Source organism: Scyliorhinus canicula, chromosome 14, assembly GCF_902713615.1.
Source record: "Scyliorhinus canicula chromosome 14, sScyCan1.1, whole genome shotgun sequence".
Lineage (NCBI taxonomy): Eukaryota > Metazoa > Chordata > Chondrichthyes > Carcharhiniformes > Scyliorhinidae > Scyliorhinus > Scyliorhinus canicula.
In genome coordinates, this window is record NC_052159.1 from 68,001,205 (window position 1) to 68,025,468 (window position 24,264).

The window sequence follows — 24,264 nt, forward strand, 5'->3', positions numbered from 1 at the left end:
CAAAGAGAGAGGGACTGAATGGTCGACCGGTATGGTCTGCAGGCCACGTTTCCGTACCTGGAGAACGTCACCATCTGCAGCCATGACCAGCAGGACCACGACGCTAACCTCTCCAACTTTCTTCGCACCGCCACTCTCCTCAATCTTACATACAACAAGGAGAAGTGTGTGTTCCGCACGACCCGTCTAGCCATCCTCGGCTATGTTGTCCAAAACGGACTCCTGGGGCCTGATCCCGATTGCATGCGCCCCCTCATGGAGCTCCCCCTCCCCCACTGCCCCAAGGCCCTCAAACGCTGCCTTGGGTTCTCCTCCTACTACGCCCAGTGGGTCCCAAACTACGCGGACAAGGCCCGCCCACTTATACAGTCCACCCAATTTCACCTCACGGCCGAGGCACAACATGCATTCGCCCGTATTAGAGCAGACATAGCCAAGGCCAGGATGCACGCAGTAGATGAGACACTGCCCTTTCAAGTAGAAAGCGGCGCTTCAGATGTCGCCCTCGCCGCCACTCTAAATCAGGCAGGCAGTCCCGTGGCATTCTTTTCCCGCACCCTTCATGCCTCTGAAATTCGGCACTCATCTGTTGAAAAAGAGGCCCAGGCTATCATTGAAGTGGTGCGGCACTGGAGGCATTACCTGGCCAGCAGGAGATTCACTCTCCTCAGTGACCAGCGGTCGGTAGCCTTCATGTTCAACAACATGCAGCGGGGCAAGATCAAAAATGATAAAATCTTGCGGTGGAGAATCGAGCTCTCCACCTATAATTATGAGATTCTGTATTGCCCCGGCAAACTCAACGAGCCCCCAGACGCCCTCTCCCGAGGTACATGTGCCAGCGCACAAGTAGACCAGCTCCGTGCCCTGCACGACAGCCTTTGCCACCCGGGGGTCACTCGGTTGTATCACCTCGTCAAAGCCCGCAATCTGCCCCGGAGTACGTTGAGGAAGTACGGACAGTCACCAGAGACTGGCAGGTCTGTGCGGAGTGCAAGCCGCACATCTACCGGCCGGACCGCACGTGCCTGGTGAAAGCGACCCGCCCCTTTAAATGCCTCAGCGTGGATTTCAAAGGGCCCCTCCCCTCCACCGACCACAACACCTACATCCTTAGTGTGGTCAATGAATTCTCCAGGTTCCCCTTCGCCATTCCATGCCCGGATATGACGCCTGCCACCGTCATCAAGGCCCTCAACACCATCTTCGCTCTGTTCAGTTTCCCCGACTACATCCACAGCGACAGAGGATCCTCATTCATGAGCGATGAGCTGCTTCAGTTCCTGCTCAGCAAGGGTATCACCTCCAGCAGGACGACCAGCAGCTGGCCCTATGGTCCAGAAACCTCCCAGCCTCTCGCTGGCAGCAGGTCCTCCCTGATGCACTACACTCCATACGGTCTCTACTGTGCACCGCCACAAATAACATACCCCATGAACTTGTTTTTACCTTCCCCAGGAAGTCCACATCCGGGGTGTCGCTCCCGGCTTGGCTCGCAGCTCCAGGACCGGTCCTTCTATGCATGGCGGACCCCTTGGTGGACAGGGTACACTTGCTCCACGCCAACCCCCAGTCTGCCTATGTGGAGTCCCCTGACGGCTGCCAGGATACGGCAGGATACTCCTCGATGGAGTAGGGCAGGTTGCGGGCCTTTATAAAGTGGAAAAAGCGGGTGACCCCCGGGTGGCAGAGGTCCACGTGGAGGGTTCGGAGGCAGTCCACTTGTGCGTTGGCACAGGTGCTGCGGGACAGGGCATCGGGAGGCTCATTTAGCTTCCCAGGACGATACAAGATGTCGTAGTTGTCGGTGGACAGTTCCATCTTCCACCGCAAGATGTTGTCGTTCTTTATCTTGCCCCTCTGTGCGTTATCGAACATGAAGGCCACTGACCGTTGGTCTGCGAGGAGGGTGAACCTCCTGCCGGCCAGATAGTGCTTCCAATGTCGCACAGCTTCTACTATGGCCTGTGCCTCCTTTTCCACCGAAGAGTGGCGGATTTCGGAAGCGTGGAGAGTACGGGAGAAGAAGGCCACGGGTCTGCCCGCTTGGTTGAGGGTGGCTGCCAGAGCTACATCTGACGCGTCGCTCTCCACCTGGAAGGGAATGGACTCATCGATAGCGCGCATCGTGGCCTTTGCAATGTCTGCTTTGATGCGGCTGAAGGCCAGGCGGGCCTCCATCGACAGGGGAAAAGTGGTTGATTGGATGAGGGACGGGCTTTGTCGGCGTAATTGGGGACCCACTGGGCGTAATATGATAAGAAGCCCTTATCTACGTTTCGTGTCCATGGATTGTGCATCAATTTAATATGGAAGAAGTGGACCCGGTAGGAGACGTACAGAACAATGGCTGACTGCCGGAGAACACAGGTTCTTATACCCCACCTCATAGGCTGAGCTACGTTCCTCTCAGCCAATCGGCTGAGAGGCACATGACAAATCTGGGCCAATGGGCAGCGAGTCCTCTGCACCAATGGCAACTCACACTCCTAGGTACCATAATACCCCTAGTCATGCTACCACACCCACCAGGTCCATCCCTCCTTCCGCTGCCCACGCTAGAGGGCGAGAAAGATTTTGGCACGCTCCCGGAGTCATACGACTACTGGCCAGCACCAACATCGCCAGCACCGACGTCGGCGAAGCCAGCACCGCCAGCTCCAACATCGCCGCCACCGTTACATCGCTCCCAGACCGACTTAACCTCTGACGGGCACCGGACTACCAAAATGGACATATTGTCTTCACCTCCCCACTGTAAATTATTTGTAAATCTGTATATAGTTCCACGCCACACCCGCCGGATTCATTTTTAACAGGGGGTGAATGTGGTGAACCACTGTGCACCTGTATTAGGGGATGTACGGTAGGACATGCACTACAGGTTTGCCGGTAGCCCCTGCTGGCTAGCTTCGCCCACAAGGAGCCGTATTAATATGCGTGACCTCCTCCTGATCAGCCATTTCGCCAGCTGCAGTAGGAGGCCACACATCTGACTGTAATAAACCACAGTTGTACCAATCTGAGTATTTCATGCAATTGATCGTGCATCAACTCCCTTCCGCGCAATCCCTGCTGTCCCCACATCGTCTCTCCCTTCCCCGCAGTCCCCACTGTCCCCACATCGTCCCTCCCTTCCCCGCAGTCCCCACTGTCCCCACATCGTCCCTCCCTTCCCCACAGTCCCGCTGTCCCCACATCGTCCCTCCCTTCCCCACAGTCCCCGCTGTCCCCACATCGTCCCTCCCTTCCCCACAGCCCCCGCTGTCCCCACATCATCCCTCCCTTCCCCGCAGTCCCCACTGTCCCCACATCGTCCCTCCCTTCCCCACAGTCCCGCTGTCCCCACATCGTCCCTCCCTTCCCCACAGTCCCGCTGTCCCCACATCGTCCCTCCCTTCCCCACAGTCCCCGCAGTCCCCACATCGTCCCTCCCTTCCCCGCAGTTCCTGCAGTCCCCACATCGTCCCTCCCTTCCCCGCAGTTCCTGCAGTCCCCACATCGTCCCTCCCTTCCCCACAGTCCCCGCTGTCCCCACATCGTCCCTCCCTTCCCCACAGTCCCGCTGTCCCCACATCGTCCCTCCCTTCCCCACAGTCCCCGCAGTCCCCACATCGTCCCTCCCTTCCCCACAGTCCCCGCAGTCCCCACATCGTCCCTCCCTTCCCCACAGTCCCCGCAGTCCCCACATCATCCCTCCCTTCCCCGCAGTTCCTGCAGTCCCCACATCGTCCCTCCCTTCCCCACAGTCCCCGCTGGCCCCACATCGTCCCTCCCGTCCCCTCCCCGCAGTCCCCACTGTCCCCACATCGACCCCCCCTCCCCACAGTCCCCGCTGTCCCCACATCGTCCCCCCCTTCCCTGCTGTCTTAGTTCACTGGGTCCACCTCTCTCCATGCTGTTTCTTGCCATGAAACAATGTCCTTTACACTGTCCTTAAGTAGACCTTTAGTTTCCCAAAATCTGTCCAAATTAATTCTTAGCTCCTAAGGGTTTACTTCTGATCTTATCCTTGCCAAACCTAGAAACTTTAACCCCAGAACTGTCTTTCTGTTTTCCTTCAGGCCTCTCCCTCGAACTAAAGCTAGGCTAATCTTCCAGCCTTGATTTAATTCCTGACAAATTTGTTCTTTATAATCTGCCCATGAGCTCCCACCTGTTTTCCTGCTTTAAGGTGATTGGCAAAAAAGTCAAAAGCATCATGAAGAAAAACATTTTAATGCAATGAATGCTTAAAGCCTTGAATGCATTACCTGAGAGTTTGATTAAGACAAATGAAAACATGGCTTTCAAAAGGGAATTGTAGAAGCATCTGAAATATAAAACATTATGAGGAGCCGAATGTTACATCTTCTATGTTGTAACCATTCTATGAATCAATGACTATATGAAGGACTAAAAATAATTAGCATATTTAGCAAAGCGTTGTAATGTAGCAATCAGGGGCTGGATTCTCCGACCCCCCGCCAGGTCAAAGAATCGCCGGGGGGTGGCATTAATCCCGCCCCCACTGTCTCCCGAAGTTTCCGGCACCAGAGATTTGGCGGGGGTGGGAATCGTGCTGCGCCTGTCGGCGGGCCCTCCCCGGCGATTCTCCGGCCAGCGACGGGCCGAAGTCCCGCTGCTGTCATGCCGGTCCCGCCTGTGGAAATCAAAACACCTCCCTTACTGATGGGACTGGCGTCACGGGCGGGCTCCAGGGTCCTGGGTGGGGGGGAGGCGCAGGGCGATCTGGCCCCGGGGGGTGCCCCCATGGTGGCCTGGCCCGCGATCGGGACCTACCGATCGGCGGGCGGGCCTGTGCCGTGGGGGCACTCTTTTCCTTCCGCGTTGGCTATAGCCTTCACGATTGCAGACACAGAAGTGGCCCCCTCCCCTGCGCATGCTCGGGGATGACGTCAGCAGCCGCTGACGTCCGGCGCATGCGCGGACTTCCGCCGGCCGGCAAAATCCCTTCGGCCCCGGCTGGCGTGGCGCCAAAGGCCTTTTCCACCACCCGGCAGGGCGTCAACCACTCCGGCACGGGCCTAGCCCCTCAAGGTTAGGGCTTGGCCCCTAAAGGTGCGGAGAAATCCACACCTTTGGGGTGGCCGATGCCGGAGTGGTTCACACCACTCCATCCCGCCGGGACCCCCCGCCCCGCCGGGTAGGGGAGAATCCCGGCCCATTTGTGCAATTAATTATTCTCCCTTGTTTCTTATTTCTTCATTAAAAATATGGAAGTTCTAACGGCTTTAATGTTAAAAATAAATTACAACTGAATCAAAAGGTTAGTTCATAGTTTATATAGTTTAGAATATAACTTTTAGTTTTCAGAAATAAAGATGTAACTGTAAGATAAATGAGGGCTTTTATTGATAAACAATCCTGAAGTAAATATAATTCAAACAAACATGGAGTCAATTACAGTTGGAAGAAAACCTATGGCAAGGCAGAGTTAGAAGTATAAATTCTAAATATAAATGACCAATTCCTGAACTTGTTGGTAGAGCCAGGGTGTTTATTCTTTTCTCCATAGAAGAAGCTAAAATCTAGCAATTTTAGGAAAGAGGGGTATAAAACTCTATTAAAAATAGAAATTACTCATATGGGTGACAGACTCAAAGGGTTGTGTTAAAGGTAAAACAATTAATGTAGTTTCTGTTTGAGAGCATCCCAGAGCATGCTACATTGTCATGGAGATGGGATGTGGGAGGCAGAAGGTGTTTTGTTTAATTTATTTGTGTGTGTGTTGCTGATATAAGCAAACAGTTCATTTGGAAACAAACAGAGGCAGTTGCAGAGTCACTGAGTCAAGAGTTCCAGAGAAAATAAATGTGAGTCAGGACTGCATTTTAGGAGAGAACATTCTAATTTTATTGTTCACAACATGGAATGTGGGTAAGCGTTCAAGCTCGGCTTTGAATTCATAAGGGCAAAAGAAGCTGGAAGGCTAATTATATTTATGGTGGTCCTCATAGATCCTTGTGGTGGAAAGCAGTTAGCTTTAATAGTTAGCTTGGAAAAAGCCATGCAATAGCTGTGGGAACATTCTGTGAAAAAAATAGACCATTATGTCCAAAGCCAGGACAAGGAGCTTGAAGTGCTGGAAAAAAAATTGGAGGGTTACTTATCCAAAAGCTAATAGAAGGATCCCAGTAAATCATGTACCTTGGGGAAAGCTAAAATACTGAGGAAAATTAAAGTAAATTTTGGAGAACAATGACATACCTCTGTGTTGGTCCCAGAAATAGTGAATGAACCTTCAAGAATTTGTAAGATAAGAGAATTCTTGTGAGGAAGTAAAAAGTAGAACAGAGTTTATAAACTAGCAATAAACTACAGTGTTAAATTGGCATTGCTTGTTTTGTTTAATTTTTATGTACAATAAAGTTTGTTTTTGTGCATAAATTGTGTGCATTGCTTTGTCAGTTAATTGCTGGCTGTTTGTATCTCTCTTTAAATGGTAACAGAGCCAGATGGGACTGTAACACAACCATTAAAAGTTCCTTATAAACCATTTGCAGAAAAACAATTCCTGCAAGTGATTAAAGCCTCCAAGCCTCAGCCCAAACCTCTAATTCAATTGCTCAAGTTTCATAGAGCAATCTGACGATCACTGCTCAGTGGTATTAGATAGATGACTAAGGAAAAATATACAAGGCAGGAATTTCATGGGTGGAAGAAGGGGTGGGAACTTAACGCATGACAACTAATTATTGAAATATTGTTCATGGTGTAATGAATATTTATCAATTAGGCTGTTTACATTTTAGATCTGTGATTTACATGCAATCATGGCATGTGTTTCTCCTTTTAAAGATGTGATATAGAACAAAAATATCATGTTTACTATTTTCAATTGTAGTGCTACTTCTAAAGACAAACCCAAATGATTGATTAAAAATGGAAAAGAAGACTCTTCTTCTTTACAATTGCATTAATGTAATTTAACCACAGTCATTTTTCTCAGAAAACACTTGGTCGGTAATTTTCTATCTGATGAATGACTTCTATGTCAAAGTGCTATGACATCTCCATCAATATATAAACCTCATTTTTCTAAAGCATTTTTTGATATTCACTAGGCCAATGGTAGATAGGGAGGAATTTCAGACAAACTGTATTTGAGATTAGTTTGGGGCAATGCAGAGATGTCCACGCTTCTATATATTACTGACTCTTTGAGGGATATAGATGAGAGCCAAATTCAGTGTTGTTCCAAATCCTGCCTAATCTTCTTTTTAGTTGGTGTTTTGACCTGTCAGAATCTGCATCATGAAATAATAGCAGTTTTCCCATTATTCTACACCCCTTATCATTTATACATCCTGTAGAACTGTGTCAATTTCAACAGAAAAGCTTCAGGGGTAGCGAGTGATGAAAGGTATGAATAGCTTCTTTTCTCAGCTTTCAAGGTCAATTGAAATGCTTTTTTGTTTATTTTCAAGTGTGAGATTTCCTGCTGGGCTTCCAGAAACAACCTTGTGTATTTAGCGTGAGAAAGCTGCTGATGTCTTGTCTATAAATTGGCTTTGGAAACAATAAAACATGAGCCCGTATTAGTTTCTCAGACTCACTTGGACATGACTAATGCTTATTTTCAACAATACATCAATCAAGCAGTATTCTAGAGGTGCATTTAGTCCACAGTTTAGAAATAATGCAGTTTTGTAGCTTTATCTAACCTGTATTTATAATTTTTTTATGAATGGCAACCATTTTACTCAGTCTATGCTCAATAATCTCTGTGATAATTTGGTTAGTAAGTACTAAAAATATTCTTGCCAACAGTTAAATTGAAAATAATTCCAAACATAAGCATTCACTTGATCAAGCCTAAAAGCTTTTTCATCATAGAAATTGAAACAAACGTGTGATGTTCTGAAGATGCAGTTGATGTTATGTCTATACTTGTGGCTACTGGTAGTGTGTTACTCTCACTGTATAAGCCCAAAGTCTTTTCACTGAATTGTCCTGAGCTGTTTATTGAGTGTGTGTGTTCATTGATGTAGTGGGCTGTGGGAGGAGGGCTGATAAGGGCAGCAAAGACCTAGCCTTTGTTCGAGTCTCATGTTTCAGAACTATTTGAACCATGCATGAGAAACATCAGGCTTTAAAAAACAGAAGATTCTTCCCATAAAGAGGGTATGTTAATGAGACCATGTTAATGAGACCCTTTATATGAAAAATTAAGAACTTAATATTCATTAAATGCTTTAATCTGATTGTTTCAATGTGCAGAAACACATTCTGGAGAGATTTTTGCACAGGACTACAGCACAGAATTGCAAATATGGTTAACGCTTGGAAATTTTGACATGTTTAGCACAGGACTGCGAATGCAAATAAGGCACTGAAGAATGTTTCAAAAAATCTAGCTGAAGCTAATTATAGGTTCAGTAAATTTATCCAGGAAGCAGGTTGATCAATAAGGTCACAGGTCTGCACCCCTGTTTTGAGCTGGATTAAATAATTTCAACTGGAATGGTGGTGTGGCAATGCAGGTCAGTATTCCCAATTATGGAGAGGAAAGTCAGGCAGGGCTCCTATGGCTGCCTGTTATAATAGTAATAATTATTATCACAATTTATTGTCACAAGTAGGCTTACATTGTGGCGCCTGTTCGGGTACAGAGAGGGAGAATTCAAACTGTCCAAATTACCTAACAGCATATCTTTCAGGACTTGTGGAAGGAAACCAGAGCACCCGGGGGAACCCACGCAGACACGGGGAGAACATGCAGACTCCGCACAGACAGTGACCCAACCAGGAATTGAATCTGGGACCCTGGAGCTGTGAAGCCACAGTGCTAACAACTGTGCTACCCTGTAACCTGCGCTGGAAAATTATAATAATAATGTAATCTTTATTACTGTCACAAGTAGGCTTACATTAACACTGCAATGAAGTTACTGTGAAAAGCCCCTAGTCGCCACAGTCCGGCACCTGTTCGGGTATACAGAGGGAGAATTCAGAATGTCCAAATGACCTAACAGCATGTCTTTTGGGAAAATGAACATGCACAAATATTGGATGAGAACAGGATTGGTATTGTTGTGATAGCTCCCATTGTGGAATAGCCTGCCAAAACTTACTGTAAAATCATGCTTGGACAAGTGCCTGGTGGAACTGTACGCCAACAAAATGTGGTTCATAACCTGGGTTATCAACAAATTAAGCACAGTTTTGTAAAAGAAATTCCAAGCATGCAAATTCGAGCTCTTGTGACATGTATATTCTGGGCAAGACAGTGACTCATACCTCCAAGGCAATTGTAATCTATACACAATAATAAGAAATAGGAGTAGGCCCCTCAAGCCCATTCTGCCATTCAATATCATGGCTGATTTGACTGCAGCCTCAACGTCTTGTCTGCCCCCCATAACCTTGGACTCCCTTGTTGATCAAAAATCTATCCAACTCAACCTCAAATATATTCAATAACCCTGCCTCCACTACTCTTGGGGGACAGAATTCCACAGACAATGACCTTCTGAGAGAAAATAATTCCTCTCAGTGAAGTCTTAGGTAAACTATTTCCCTGATTCACGACTCCCCCACAAAGGGAAACATCTCAGCATCTACCTTGTCAAGCCCCCTCAGAAACTTATTTGTTTCAATCAGATCACCTTTCATTCTTCTAAACTGGATACAGTTCTTCGAAAATGGATGCAGGCCCAACCTGCTCAACATTTCCTCATGGACAAACCCTTTTGTCTCAGGAATCAGGAGAGTGAACTTTCTCTGAACTGTTTCTGATGCAATTATATTGTTTGTTAAGTAAGGAGGCCAAATCTATGCACAGTACTCCAGTAGTGGTCTCACTCAAGCTCTGTACAATTTTGGCAACAGTTTCTGACTTTTATACTCCATTACCCTTGCAATAAACACAAACATTAGATTTGCCTTCCTAATCACTGGCTGCACTAGCATACTAACTGCTTGTGATTCATGTCCAAGGACACCCAGACTGCTTGAACTGCGGAGTTCCCCATTCAAATAATATGCTTCTATTCTGTTCTTCCTGCCAAAGTGGACAAGTTCACATTCTCCCACATTATACTCCATCTGCCAGATTTTTGCCCCCTCACTTAGCCTATTGCTATTCCTTCGCAGAGTCTTTGACTTGCATTTTTGTCATGAAGGAGCACCTCCCCATCATGGCAAAAATAGCAGAAGTGACAGAAAATCACAAGTCCCATCCCCAAACATGGTACTTCCCATTTCTGTGGGGGCAGGAATGGGGGAGGTTCATGTTTCGTACATGCATGGTTTATGGCGACAAATGCCCATTTAAATAACCAGCTGCCTCCACTGAAGTGTGACTTTGGTAGCCCAGGAATGTGAAACCTGATGTGTGCAGGTTAGAGCTGGTAAGACCAGGTCTGAACTTTGTGGATTAACTTGGATAGCCAGGATACCCCTTTGGAGAAATAAGGTAGTCATTTGGATCTGGACCTGTAATTCCTCTGGGGAGGTCAGATGCCTTTTGGTGGGGATCAAGTGCCCTTTGGGGGAGTTCCGGTGTCCACTGGGGGAAATAATATGCCCTTTGGAATTGTTCAAGTAGTTTTGAATATGCATAAAAGACTTAACTGTCAAACTCACTATAACTCCAAATGGACCTGTCAAAATCAACTGTCAAACTGTCAAGAGGACCTGGCAAGAGGACATACAAAAAATGTCAAGAGGAACTGTCAAAACCGTCAAAGGGAGTTGGCAAGCTTTCAAGGCATTTAAAAGTCCTGCCCTTTAAATATTTGAAAGAAAAGATCTTAATGTAAAATAAATCCTGCTTGCTATTTCACTCTGTCTATTGGCATTATCCTGAGGCTATCACAATAGGTTTCCTGCCGTTTCATAGTTTGATTGACAGCTACAAGTGATTGTGGACTATTTCATGTATGAATATGAATTCTAATGGCTGTTGTTATAAGGAATTGTTCACTTGGATAAATTATGTTGTTATGAGGCTTTATTTGGTTGAATGAATGTAAATCTAGTATATGGACTTTAGAAATAAATGTTTTTTTCAATATAGTGAAGTCTACAATAGACACTTAGAACTTTATTTCATAGATGTTTATTTAATCCTCTCTCTGCATGGGTCCTGAGGTCTTCCCCTGGTGGCTACTGGTAAGTTGGCATGATAGGTGTAAATGAAAATGGTGTGGGAATGGATTGGCATGTGTTGGCACTAAGTTGGCATAGGCTATAAAAGGCCTTGAGGGTGGGTAGAGGGCATGGGTTGATATGGAGGGTATAAGTGATCATGGGGGTAGGTACAAGGCATGAGACAGCATAGGTTGTCTTAAACGGGAAATGGAAAGTGTGTGAGGGTGAAGGGATGTTTCACATTTTAATCTATTTTGGACACAGCTCTGGAGCCTTCAACCCAGCCCACTTCCATAATCGTCATCCTCCTCACAATTTCTGATGTCACCCAGCCCAACTTCTAATCGAGCCCATGACCGCAGACCTAAAATCTGACATCTAGGCAGCCATTTTTAAATAGGGGCTCGGAGAGCTTGGAATTCTCCTCACTCTGCGCACCCAATTCATTAACAAAAATCTAAGCCTTTCTGTAATTTTGACGACTTAGTTGCCTCCCTATTTTTGTGTCATCAGCAAATTTACCTATTGTATGTTTTGTCCCTTCATCCAGCTCAATAATATAGATTGTACAAAGTTGAGGTCCCAGCACTGATCCTTATGGGACGCCACTAGTTATAGCTTGCTACCTGAGAAAGGCTCATTTATCCCTCCTCTCGGATTCCTTTGAGCTAACCAATCCTCTATCCATGCTAATATGTTGCCTCTACACATGAGCTCTTATTTTGTGCAGTTATCTTTGATGTGGCATATCATCAAATGACATTTGGAAATCCACGTATACCACATTTACAGGTTCACCTCTATCGATCTTACTTGCTACTTCTTCAAAGAACTCAAATAAATTAATCAAACATGATTTCCCTTTCACAAAACAATGCTGACTCTGCTTTATTTAATTATGATTTTCTAAATATCCTGGAGCCTGCAGCCATGATGCCAACAGCCTGGCTCTGCATGGCACCAAGCTGGGCTTGTGTGGTAACAAGTATAGCTCTGTCTGTACTTCCACTGAGATGGTGGCCGTGAAAGTCAGATCAAGCGACAATGCCTCTTCACCCAACAAAGGTTATTCTTCTCGTTCCTCATCCGCAGACTGCAGTTGTTGGCCAGTTCTTGAGCATCTGAAAGAATAAATGCTGAAGAGGAAGGCTGAGGTGAGGAAAGGGGAATGGCTGGAAAACAAATGATCCATGGCCACACCACAGAAAGCTTGCATTTCACACCAGATAGTAAGATGAGGGTGAAATAGGATTTGAGAACGTACATAAGGCAGGACACATTGACGTCCAGATGATTTCAGCGAAACTGATTGTATTGGTCACCCCAACTGCTGTGCCAAATATCCAAATTCTATAGGGGTTAGGAGGGGTTAGCACTGCTGCCTCACAGCACCAGAGACCAAGGTTCAATTCCGACCATGGGTGACTGGCTATGTGGAGTTTGCACTTTCTCTCAGTGTCTGCATAGGTTTACTCCGGGTGCTCCGGTTCCTCTCACGATCCAAAGATGTGCAGGTTAGGTGGTTTGGCCATGCTAAATTGCACCAAGTGTGGTTATGGGAATAGGATGGGGATTGGGGCTAGGTGGGGTGCTCTTTCAGAGCGTCGGAGTAGACTCGATGGGCTGAATGGCCTCCTTCTGCACTGTAGGGATTCTATGATATAGCTGTGCGGGTTTTCGCTTGGTTCTGTGCTTTTCCCACCTGTTATGTGCCACCTTGTCCCACTAGAGACTGGGGAAAGTGACGGGGGAAACTGTGTTTGAGTGATGTGTGTGGCTTGGCTGAACAACTGGTGGTATGTGGAAGTTGCAAGATATGGATATGAGGCTTGCAAGAGTGGTAAGCGTGAGAATTAGATGGAATTTTTTTTGTAATTTAGAGTACCCAATTAATTTTTTCCAATTAAGGGCCAATTTAGCATGGCCAATCCACCTACCCTGCATATCATTGGGTTGTGGGGACGAAACCCACACAAATACGGGGAGAATGTGCAAACTGCACACAGACAGTGACCCAGAGCCAGGATCGCACCTGGGACCTCTGCGCCATCAGCTGCTCGAATTAGATGGAATATTTGAATGTTGGGCATGACTCCTGATGGATGTGCAATGGGGATGTGGTGCATTGATAGGAGTGAGAAGTTGGTGGGGCATTGGATACAAAATGGCATTTGTAGATGCAATCACTGTGCTTGATAACTCATGGGATGTGGGGTGGTCATTACATTTATTGTGCATTGCAGCCTGGTCATTGGGGCCAGACACCTCCAATTGATTTCTGTGGTTATCTTTGGTTATCTGTAGGGCAGCACGGTGGCCAAGTGGTTAGCATAACCGCCTCACGGCGCAGAGGTCCCAGGTTCGATCCCGGCTCTGGGTCACTGTCCGTGTGGAGTTTGCACATTCTCCCCGTGTTTGCGTGGGTTTCGCCCCCACAACCCAAAAATGTGCAGAGTAGGTGGATTGGCCACGCTAAATTGCCCCTTAATTGGAAAAAATAATTGGGTAATCTAAATTTATAAAAAAAAAAAATCTTTGGTTATCTGCTCCCATTCTCTTTGCAGTGTATGCCAGAACATTCTGGTCTCCTGCAGAAACATGCAACTGGATTTTCCATGTGGTGTCAGAGCCCCGACATCCGGATGAATTTGGGGTCCTGACATGATATGGGCATGATCATTGTTCCTACCTATGTTAATTATCGCTGCAGACAACTACAGAGAGATTTATTTGCTCACGGCGAACCTGAGAACTGTGCACTTACATACACAAGACTGCACTGGCTCACCAGAAAATAAAATTAAAAATTGCATTCACCTTCACAGGTTCTTTCAGGACCTGAAGGGACCATTAATTGATGGCACGCTCCCTCCTTAATACCCTTCCGCTGCCAGATTCGAAATTCCATAAGTGTTGAGATAACCTCCAGGACTGCAAATGTAGAAAACTGCATGCGCCGATCCTCATACCGAACTGCTTTGAAAATACCGACCATAATGTTTCTTCTCTTTTCCACCTCCAGTAAACCACTGAAAAAACTGGGAAGCCTCTATCTGCTCCAGTGACGCATTTATTCTTTGTGAGAAACACTTTACGTAGATTATGTGACACCAAAACAGGGCATTCGGCCCAACCAGTCCATGTGGGCAATTGTGCTCCACTCGAATCACCTTCCCTCATCTAAATCTCATGTCAAAACCACCTGTTGCTTTCTTTCTCCCTTAAATGCATCTATGCTATTTGCTGTAACCACTTTTTCTGCAGTATAGGGGTCTGGCACTTATAGGGTTAATGTGAGACTGAGTGATGTACTGTCCACAGTGATGTAAGAGAGGACATGAGCTGCACCCAGAGTCAGTCTAGTGTTGGACAGAGCTGTGTGTACCTGCAAGCATGGAGTCAGCTCCTAGCTTGAACCCTTCACTGTATATTTGTAAATAATTTGAAGAATTAATAAAGACTTACAGTTCACCTATGTATGAGTACGAAGACTTTTTCACACCTCCTGAACCGTGACCAACATCTATGGTAGTGAATTCCACATTTTCGCCACTTTCTGCGTAAAGATGTTTTGTCTGAATTCCTCATTGGATTGATGACAATCTGATACTGACGATCTCTTGCTATGCTCTTCTTCACAAGTGGAAACATTTTCTCTAGTATCTACTCTATCAAAACCTTTCATAATTTTTAAAGATCTTGATTAGCCCTTCAGCTCCTTTTTCCCCCAAAGTGTAGACCCAGCCTACTAATCCTTGCCTAATATGTATGCACATGCAGTTCTGGTATCATACTTGTACATCTTCTCTGTACCCAGTCCAATGCCTCAATATCCTCTTTGTAATATGACAACCAGAACTGTCCGAAGTAGCATAGTTGGATGAATTCACCACAGGCAGCCCAGCTGTGTTGTGTTGCTGTCTCCTATTTTCTCGCTCATCCTGCTCAATTGAACTCTTTAATGAGCATTTGTGAAGGGAACTTCTCTGTGTGGTGGTGTCCTGGACCCCACAGGCAAAGCAGTTTACCTTCCATGGTTTTTATTGCTGAGGTAGCAATGGCAACAGCCAAGGTAATGGCCTGAATAACGCAGAACCACCTTGAATTGGCCTTGATTATTCATGGAGACAGTGTTGAATTTCTTCAGGGATTCGGGAGCTTTGGAATAAAGGAATTTAAATGATAAGAAAAAGAATGATTTCCTGTTTAATAAAACCACTGATATTAGAGAAGCAGCACGGTGCTTCCAAAGCTTCCATTTAATGATAATCTTTATTGACACGATAAGGCTTACATTAACACTGCAATGAAGTTACTCTGAAAAGCTGCCAGTCGGCACATTCTGGCGCCTGTTTGGGAACACAGAGGGAGAATTCAGAAGGGATTCGCACAAGGTAGGCCCAAACTCACAAGTCTCAGCCAGCTTCCTTAAACACACCACAAAATTGCTGTTTGAATCATTTTGGGCTTGGGTGGCCGTGTGGAAGTGGAATCGGGGAACGATGAGTGGTGGTTTGGATTACCAAAGCTGCAAAAGATCGGGGGCTGAATTCTCTGATTCTGAGGCTATGTCACCATGCTGGCGTGGGAACGGTGGCATAAAATGGCCACCGATCCCCTGCTTGGCTGGGGGCTAGCATCCCGGCAGCGTAGAGCACCCGGCCCTAGCTGCTGATATGGCCCGGAGAATTGCCGGGTCCGTGGCCGCACATGCACATGGCAGCGGCCTGCAGTGGCTGCACCATGCTACATGGCGGAGGCCACTCGCGGAACCCAGCCGCAAAATAGTGGCCCCTTTTGGCCGGCTCGCATGCCCCGGACCACTCCCACAGTGCCCGCAGACCCTGATCAATTCCCCCCTGCCTGCGGATCGGCCCTATCCCGACTGTAGCTGTGCTGGACTGAGTCCGCAGTCACCATGCTGAGTTCCTGATGGATCAGACCACACGCGGCTGATGCAGTTGGAACACGGCCGTTCGGGGGCGCAGCATGGGGGGGCAGGCCTCAGGCAATGTCCTGAGGCCGTTGATACATCACGCGATGACCGGAGAATCCAGCTCCGGGTGTCAGGCGTATCCGGATGTCAAACTTTGGATAAATGCAGACGTTGCAGGTCGTTGGCCCGCCAACCACCGTTAGTAGCATTATAGGCTGCTATTCATCTCCGATTATGGTGTTGGTCCAAAATAATTGCATATGCTCTGCATATTGAGCCCTATTATTGTTACTCTCATCAAAGGCCTCCAGCTGTCCTATTTTGGCACCACAGACGGTTTAGGAAAGGCCTCTTGCGGCTTAGACAAAGTAGTCAAGGTGTGGAACACATGGTGCCAGCGGCAACTCCACTTCAGCCTCGTCGCCAGTGTAGAATCTGACCGGTAAGAAACACTCATAGGATGCATGGTAGGATATAAAGAAAGAGATTTATTAAGATATACTGCTAACTCCCATGTTCCAAAGGATCACCCTCCCTGACCTGCACCCAGGCCAGGGTTTTTATACTGTGGAGCCTTCCCTGTTAAGGGACAAGTCCATCCCCAATTACCGGGGGAGTTCATTCACGTTAGGAGTTAATGGGAACTGGATGGTGCACACTTACTTCCCGAGGGTTCGTAACAGAGAGGAGGTAAATGAATACAAATGGGTCTTAGTGACCCATGATCAATTCTGGTATTTACCAGTGTGGCCTCCTTAGGGGAGTTGCCCCCAAAGTCCATTCGTGCGCCACCCTCGCCCACCCACACAAGCAGCTCACCCCTCCTCTGCCAGATCCCCGCACACCTCCCCCCAGGACCCCTTAATAGGGAGACCCCGCTGAGATCATCTTAAGAGGGAGACCCCCCTCAGGGATCTCTTAATCGGGAGATCCCCACAGGGACCACTTTATTATGGAGGCCCTCCCAGGGACCACCTTAATAGGGAGACCCCCTAACTAAAGGGACCCTCCACAGGGACCCCAGAATACCCCATTACATTTAATGAAGACCGTGAAACCACTGTCAATCGTCGTTAAAACCTATCTCGTTCATGAATGTCCTTTAGGGAAGGTGATTTGCTGTCCTTACCCCGTCTGGCCTACATGTGACTCTTAAGTTTTCCCTCTGAAATGGCCTAGCAAGCGACTCAGTTCAAGGGCAATTAGGGAATGGGCAATTAGCAATGCCCATATCCCATGAAAGAATAAAACTTTTTAGATAGTACGCAGAGTGAAAGGTGAAATGACCAAAATCACATAGATTGGCATAAATGTAGTCCTCCAGCACAGTGGTTAGCACTGTTGCTTCACCGCGACAGGGTCCCAGGTTCGATTCCGGCTTGAATCACTGTCTGTGTGGAGTCTGCATGTTCTCCCTGTGGCTAAGTGGGTTTCCTCAGGGTGCTCCCACAAGTCCCAAAAGATGTGCTGTTAGGTAATTTGGACACTCTGAATTCTCCCTCTGTACCCGAACTGGCGCCAGAATGTGGCGACTGGTGGCTTTTCACAGTAATTTCATTGCAGTGTTAATGTAAGCCTACTTCTGCCAATAAAGATTAATATTAAATGGAAGCTTTGGAAGCACCGTGCTGCTTCTCTAACATCAGTGGTTTTATTAAACAAGAAATCATTCTTTTTCTTATCATTTAAATTCCTTTATTCAAAAGCTTCCGAATCCTTGAAGAACAAAAATTCAACGCTGCTTCCATGAGTGAGCAAGGCCAATTCAAGGTGGTTCTGCTTGATTCAGCCCATTATCTTGGCTGCTGCCATTGCTACCTCAGCAATAATAACCACGGAAGGTAAACCGCATTGTGAATACAAAGTATGGCATACTCCACTTGTGTAGATTTTGCTTTTCTTTACAACTGTGAGGTGAAGTACAAATGAGGAAAGGCTGTGCCATCAGGAAGACAGCAGCATCATGTGGAAAAAGAATGGATTGTATATTGCTGGAAAAATAATGGGGTCTTAATGATGCTCACCATTACTAACGCTCAAATCAGTCTCAATTCAAGGGATTATCAGATGTGTTGTGGGTTGTGAATCTGCAGAAATTGATGGTCAATTTATATCGCTCTGCCATTCACTTTGCGTTAATGGCATCACACCATTAGCCTCCTGGCTATTTCAAAGAACTTGCTAGATTTGCGCGTTAATTGTCCATTAAAATGACTGCAGAAAGTTAAATCTGATAATTAAGAACATTAATAGCCTTTTAACAATGTGATAATTGCCAATGCATTAAAATCCATCTCGCTGGCCCAGAAAGGGAACTATTTAAATGGTTCAATCTCATTCCAGCGTAAAATAATTTAACAAATGTCAAACTTTACCTTTTAGTTGGTTTCTTATTTTCCTTTCTGCTTCTTTTCTCTCTCTCTCTTTCTTTATTTTTTTGACACAAATTCACAATCTAATTCACCCTTATTCCCCATTGTTCTTGTTTCTTTCTTCCTGGTTTCATCCTTACTGTTCACCTCACCAGCTTCTTCTCCTGCACTTTTATCAATTTCTGTTAATCCTAAAAATTGCAATTTGAGATTCCATGTCAGATTCTAAATGTTCACAAATGTATCATAAGGGATTATTCAATTCTAATGATTTATAAAATGTGTAATCCTTTAAAAATGAGAAATAGGAATATAACAATACATTACATTGCTAATAGAACTATGGTGGATACAACCAGAAAATCTCAGTCTGTGGGAGGAATGAGTCGGGCGCGATTCTCCGCTCCCCACGCCGGGTGGGAGAATCGCGGGAGGGCCGGGCGACTCACGACACGACCCCCTGGCGCCCCCCGCGATTCTCCCACCCCCCGCTCGGAAGGATCGCCGCTCGCCGTTTTTCACGGCGACCAGCGATTCTCCGGCCCGAATGGGCTGAGCAGCCTGCAGTTCCCGACCGGTTCACGATGGCGGCAACCACACCTGGTCGCTGCCGTCGTGAACATGGGCGCCAAATGCTCGTTTGAAGGTTGTGGGGGGCGGAGAGGGGAGTGAGCACCACGGCCATGCTCCGGAGGGGACTGGCCCGCGATCGGTGCCCACCGATCGTCGGGCCGGCACCTCAAAGCGACGCACTCTTTCCCCTCCGCCGCCACGCAAGATCAAGCCGCCACGTCTTGCGGGGCAGCAGAGGGGAAGACGGCAACCACGCATGCGCGGGTTTGAGCCGTCAGACGTCATGACGTTAGCCGCGCATGCACGGGTTGGAGCCGGCCAACCTGCGCATGCGCGTCCGACGTCACTTAGGTGCTGCCGCCGCGTCACCTTGACGCAAGCGTCAAGACCCGGCAGCCGAGAGTTACGGAGCACTGCTCCTAGCCCCCCGGGTGGGGGTGAATAACGTGAGTGGAGCGGCCTCCGACGCCGTCATGAAACTCAGCCGAGTTCACGACGGCCTTCCCGATTTTTCGTGGGAGCGGAGAATTCCGCCCGAGATTATTACATTGGCCTGTTGTAAGTCACTAACTAAATGCTCAAACTACCAGGGGATCACAGGCAACCCGAGTAGTAAATGTGAGTGTCTGGGTTCACCTTCTCCTCTGCATTGGTTTCCTCATCAGATGAAGAATGGTAAGCAACATGACCCTCTTGGACCCTCTAGCCCTCTCTGCTGCTCTATATTGTGTAGAATACTGCAGCGTACTACAGTTATCTAGAAGATCATCTTTGGTGTTAAGGACAGGAAGGGTTAATTTAAACAGCACTAATTTCTCTTCTCATCTTTCATCTGGAAACAGAAAGGTATTTTTTGATTTGCTTTCACCCTTCATTAGCCGTGGAAAGCCCCTTGATTTTGGTGCAACCTCGTTTTCTATTAATAATCCCACGGGCGAGAATGAGTAGGTCCTTCCAAGGGGTAGCAGATGAGTGTGAGAGGTGTGGGCGGGGCCAGAGAATCATGAACATATGTTTTGGTGTTCCGAAAAATTGGGGAGATTGGGCAGGAGTGTTCACGGTCTTAGCCAGGAGAGTGGAGGAGGTTGTGGACCCTTTGGTGACAATATTTGGGGTATCAGAGAAGCCGGAACTCATGGAGAGGAGGAAGGACGATGTTGTGGCATTCACCTCTCTGAATGCACGGCGCCAAATTTTACTGGAGTGGCGATCGTCATCGCCATCGGGGGCAGCGGCTTGGTTGGGTGTCCTGTACGACTTCCTGCGATTAGAGAAGATAAGATTTGAGTTAAGGGGCTCTGCAGAGAGAAAACGTGGGGGATGCTTGTGACCGTGTTTGAGGAGCTGTTCGTTGTAGAGTGGGGCAGGGTGGGGTTGGTAAGAGTGTAAATGGGAAAAATTCTGTACATATTGTATAGTTGCTTGCTGGGAAGTATGTTTCCTGGGGTGTTTATTTGCTGTAACCTGTTTTGAAACTTTTTTTAAAATAAATTTAGATTACCCAATTATTTCTTCCAATTAAGGGGCAATTTAGCGTGGCCAATCCACCTACTCTGCACATTTTTGGGTTGTGGGGACGAAACCCACGCAGACACGGGGAGAATGTGCAAACTCCACACGGACAGTGACCCAGAGCCGGGATCGAACCTGGGACCTCAGCGCCGTGAGGCGGTTGGTCTAACCACTAGGCCACCGTGCTGCCCTTCCTGTTTTGATACATGCTTGTAATAAAATAGGTTAAAAAAAAATAACCCCACAACAAATTTGGGATAGGATGGACTCAAAGGGTTAGTTTATTTGTACACATTCAAAATAAGTCTGAGTAGAAATCAGAAATAGCAAGGGAAAGAATTCCCTGTTGGGAGTAAGCTATACATTCCCAAACAGTAGTTCCTCACAGGGCACAGTATAAACCAGGAAATACTGGGGCTTGTAAGAAAGGTGAGCAATGATAATGGTGAATTTAATATGCATATGGACTGGATTAACCACGTTACCAAGGGTAGCCTCGAGGTCGAGTTAATTGAATGTATGAGAGATTGTTTCTTGGAGCAATCTGTTGTGGAAACAGCCAGGGAGCAGGCAGTTCTGAATTGTGTAATGAGGAGGGATTAACTAATGATCTCATAGTTAAGGAGCAGCTTGGGAATAGTGATCATAGCCTGCTAGAATTTCAAATCCAGTTTGAGGGCGAGAAATTGGAATCCCAGACTAACTTTCTGAAGTTAAATAAGGTATTACCTAGGCATGAGGACAGATTTGACCGTAATGGACTGGGCAGGAAGACTAAAAGGTTGATGAGCAGTAGCAGATGTTGCAGGAGATATTCAATTCTTCCCAACTAAAGTTTATTCCAGAGAGGATGAAAGATTGTGGGCACGATTCTCCGATGCCGCGCGGCATCGGGAAAGCCGTCGTGAACTCGGCCGAGTTTCACGACGGCGTCGGAGGCCACTCCTCGCCCCCTATTCCTAGGAGCGGCGTTTCGAGAAACTCGGCCGCTTGGCCTTAACGCTTGCGTCAAAGCGGCGCGCCGAGAATGACACGACAGCGGCGCCTAAGTGACGTCAGCCACGCATGCGCAGATTGGCCGGCTCCAACCCGCGCATGCGCGGTTGCCATCATCCCCTCCGCTGCCCCGCAAGATGCGGCGGCTTGATCGTGCGGGGCGGCGGAGGGGAAAGAGTGCGTCTCTTGTAGACGCCGGCCCGACGATCGGTGGGCACTGATCGCATACCAGCCCCCTCCCGGGCACAGCTGTGGTGCTCAATCCCCTCTCCGCCCCCCCACAGGCCCCAAACCTACCTTTTGCGCTACGTTCACGCCGGCAGCGACCAGGTGTGGTTGCCGCCGGCGTGAACAGGTCGGGAACGTCAGGCCGCTCGGCCCATCCGGGCTGGAGAATCGCCAGTCGCCGTGAAAAAAGGCGAGCAGCGATTCCGCGACACGCCATTTTGGGGGGGGGGGGTTGGGAGAATCGCGGGGGGTGCCAGGGCGGCGTGTCGTGATTTGCCCGGCCCTCCCGCGATTCTCCCACTCAGCATGGGGAGCGGAGACTCGCGCCCTGTTAGAGGGAGAAAAAGCATCCATGGCTAAGCAAAGAAGTTAAAGCTAACATAAAACCAAGGCATACCATATTTCAAAGACCAATGGCAGACTGGAAGATTGGGAAACATTTAAAGATCAACAAAGAATTACTAAAAAAGTAATAAAAGAGCAAATATAAATTGTGAAAGAAACTAGTGCAAAATATAAAATAGCCAGCAAAACTTCTATAAGTATATAAAAGGGAACAGAGCAGCTAACGTAATGTTGGTCCCTTGGTGGATAAGACTGGGGAATTTATATTGGGGTACACATAAATGGCAGAGACACTAAAACAGTATTTTGCCTCAGTTTCCACAGTGAAGGACACTTGTACCATCCCAATAGTAATAAAAAGGGAGGAACTTAGAACAATCATCATCAATAGGAAAAAAGTACTGAGCGACCTATTGGGATTGAAGGCAGATAGGTGCCTAGGGCTTGACGGTTTGAAAGGGTCTTAAAGGATGTGGGAGTGGAGATAGTGGATCCATTGTTAATAATGTTCCAAAGTTCCCTGGATGCAGGAAAAGTTCCAGTGGATTGGTAAAGTGCCAGTTAATTTAACATCTGCAATTGGGAAATTGTTATAAACCATTGTGGTACTGTGGACAGGCTGATAGAGGTAAAAAGACATTTAGACCAAAAACAGGAACTAGCAAGAAGGCACTGGCCAGAATGGATATTGGCTGTCTGACAAACCATTCAAGTTAGCATGGAAGCTAAGTATCACTGAATGGAACTTTATTGCCCAGTTACAGTATTTAGCACATTAACACAAAAGAACAAAATGAATATGTAACTAACTTTGCAACAGTAGATCAATGTTGCACCAGGAAGAATGATAAACAAATAAGCCATTAGATTCCATAATGGCCTAATAGCTGGTCAGACATGAGTGCTTCAGAAGACAATGGATCTTGATGCATTCATCCTGGCTAAAACAGGAGTATCCTGTTAATTTCTATTAATGAGTTTAAGTCTTGGCGGAACAATAGAACACAGGCCAGGTGTGTTTGTGTGTGTTCTGTCTCAATACTAGAAGTACCTGGATAAAAGAAAGAACATCAGAACACATCATTAGTGTCAACATAGGAGCAACCCTCATGGAGAAGAAACCTTGAGCTCGTAGCTCAGAGAGAAAAATGCATCCAGTTGATGGAAGCCTTTAATAATGCGGGTAATACCTGGAGCTCAGCTGTGAGTCTGAGTCATATTCTGTGCGATTGTTCCTGAAGATTGTAACACCAAATAAAATAGAGTTACAGTAGACAGTGTGGGTTTTCTTGTATCTGCCTGAGCTGATTGAGCAGGGTCTTGCTCAGCACCATTACTAAGAAAGTAATAATAAGACATTTGGAAAGTCAAAATGCTATCCATCAGAGTCAGCATGGTTTTATGAAGGGTAATTCGTTGACTAATTTGCTAGAGTTCTTCAAAGATGTGTGAAAGTGGACATTGAGGATCTTGTAGCTGTAGAATATCTGGACTTCCAGAAAGCATTTGATAAGGTGTCTCACAATAGGTTAATACACAAGGCAAGATTACATGGTGTTAGGGGTAATTTATTATATTTGACAGAGGACTGGTTAACCAACAGAAGGCAGAGAGTCAGGATAAATGGCCACTGTGACCATGAGTCAACTGCGCAGTCAGGAACTCGGCCCATCGGGTGTGGAGCATTGGGGGAAGGCCTTCAGATGACGTGATGAAGGCCGTGATGATGGCATTTTGGAGGGGGCGGAGCATGAAAAAACAGGCAACGCCCCCGGTTCCATCGTAAAGAGGGATTACAAAATCGTCGTTGGCGAACGGAGATTCCCGCCCCATAGTTTTAAGATCAGGGGTAGCAGATTTAAAACAGAGCTGAGGAGAAATTACTTCTCTCAAATGGTTGTGAATCTGTAGAATTCGCTACCCCAGAGTGCTGTGGATGCCGGGACATTGAGTAAATTGAAGGAGGAGAGGGACAGATTTTTAATCAGTAATGGGCTCCGGAGAATGGGCAAGAAAGTGAAGTTGTGGCTGTAATGAGATCAGCCATGATCATATTGAATGGTGGAGCAGATTCAAGGGGCTGAATTGCTGATTTCTACTGGTAATTCTTATGTTGTTGTGTTCTAAATGCAGGGGGGCTGTAATAGCAACATTGCATTCTTTGCATTCACACAGAAGAGAGATAGAGCAAATAAAGATTTACGC

At 46.9% G+C, this 24,264-nt stretch overlaps 1 long non-coding RNA gene across 1 annotated transcript in view; it reads right to left on the reverse strand.

The window, feature by feature from the left end:
• Positions 1-6,334: 6,334 nt before the first annotated feature.
• The window catches only part of LOC119977580, a 48,513-nt gene continuing 30,583 nt past the window's right edge, over positions 6,335-24,264 (reverse strand). The window contains exons 3-4 of the long non-coding RNA XR_005463228.1: positions 18,409-18,596; positions 6,335-7,512 (exon numbers count right to left, since the gene is read on the reverse strand). This is a non-coding gene — a long non-coding RNA (uncharacterized LOC119977580). The remainder of the gene's footprint in view (positions 7,513-18,408; positions 18,597-24,264) is intronic.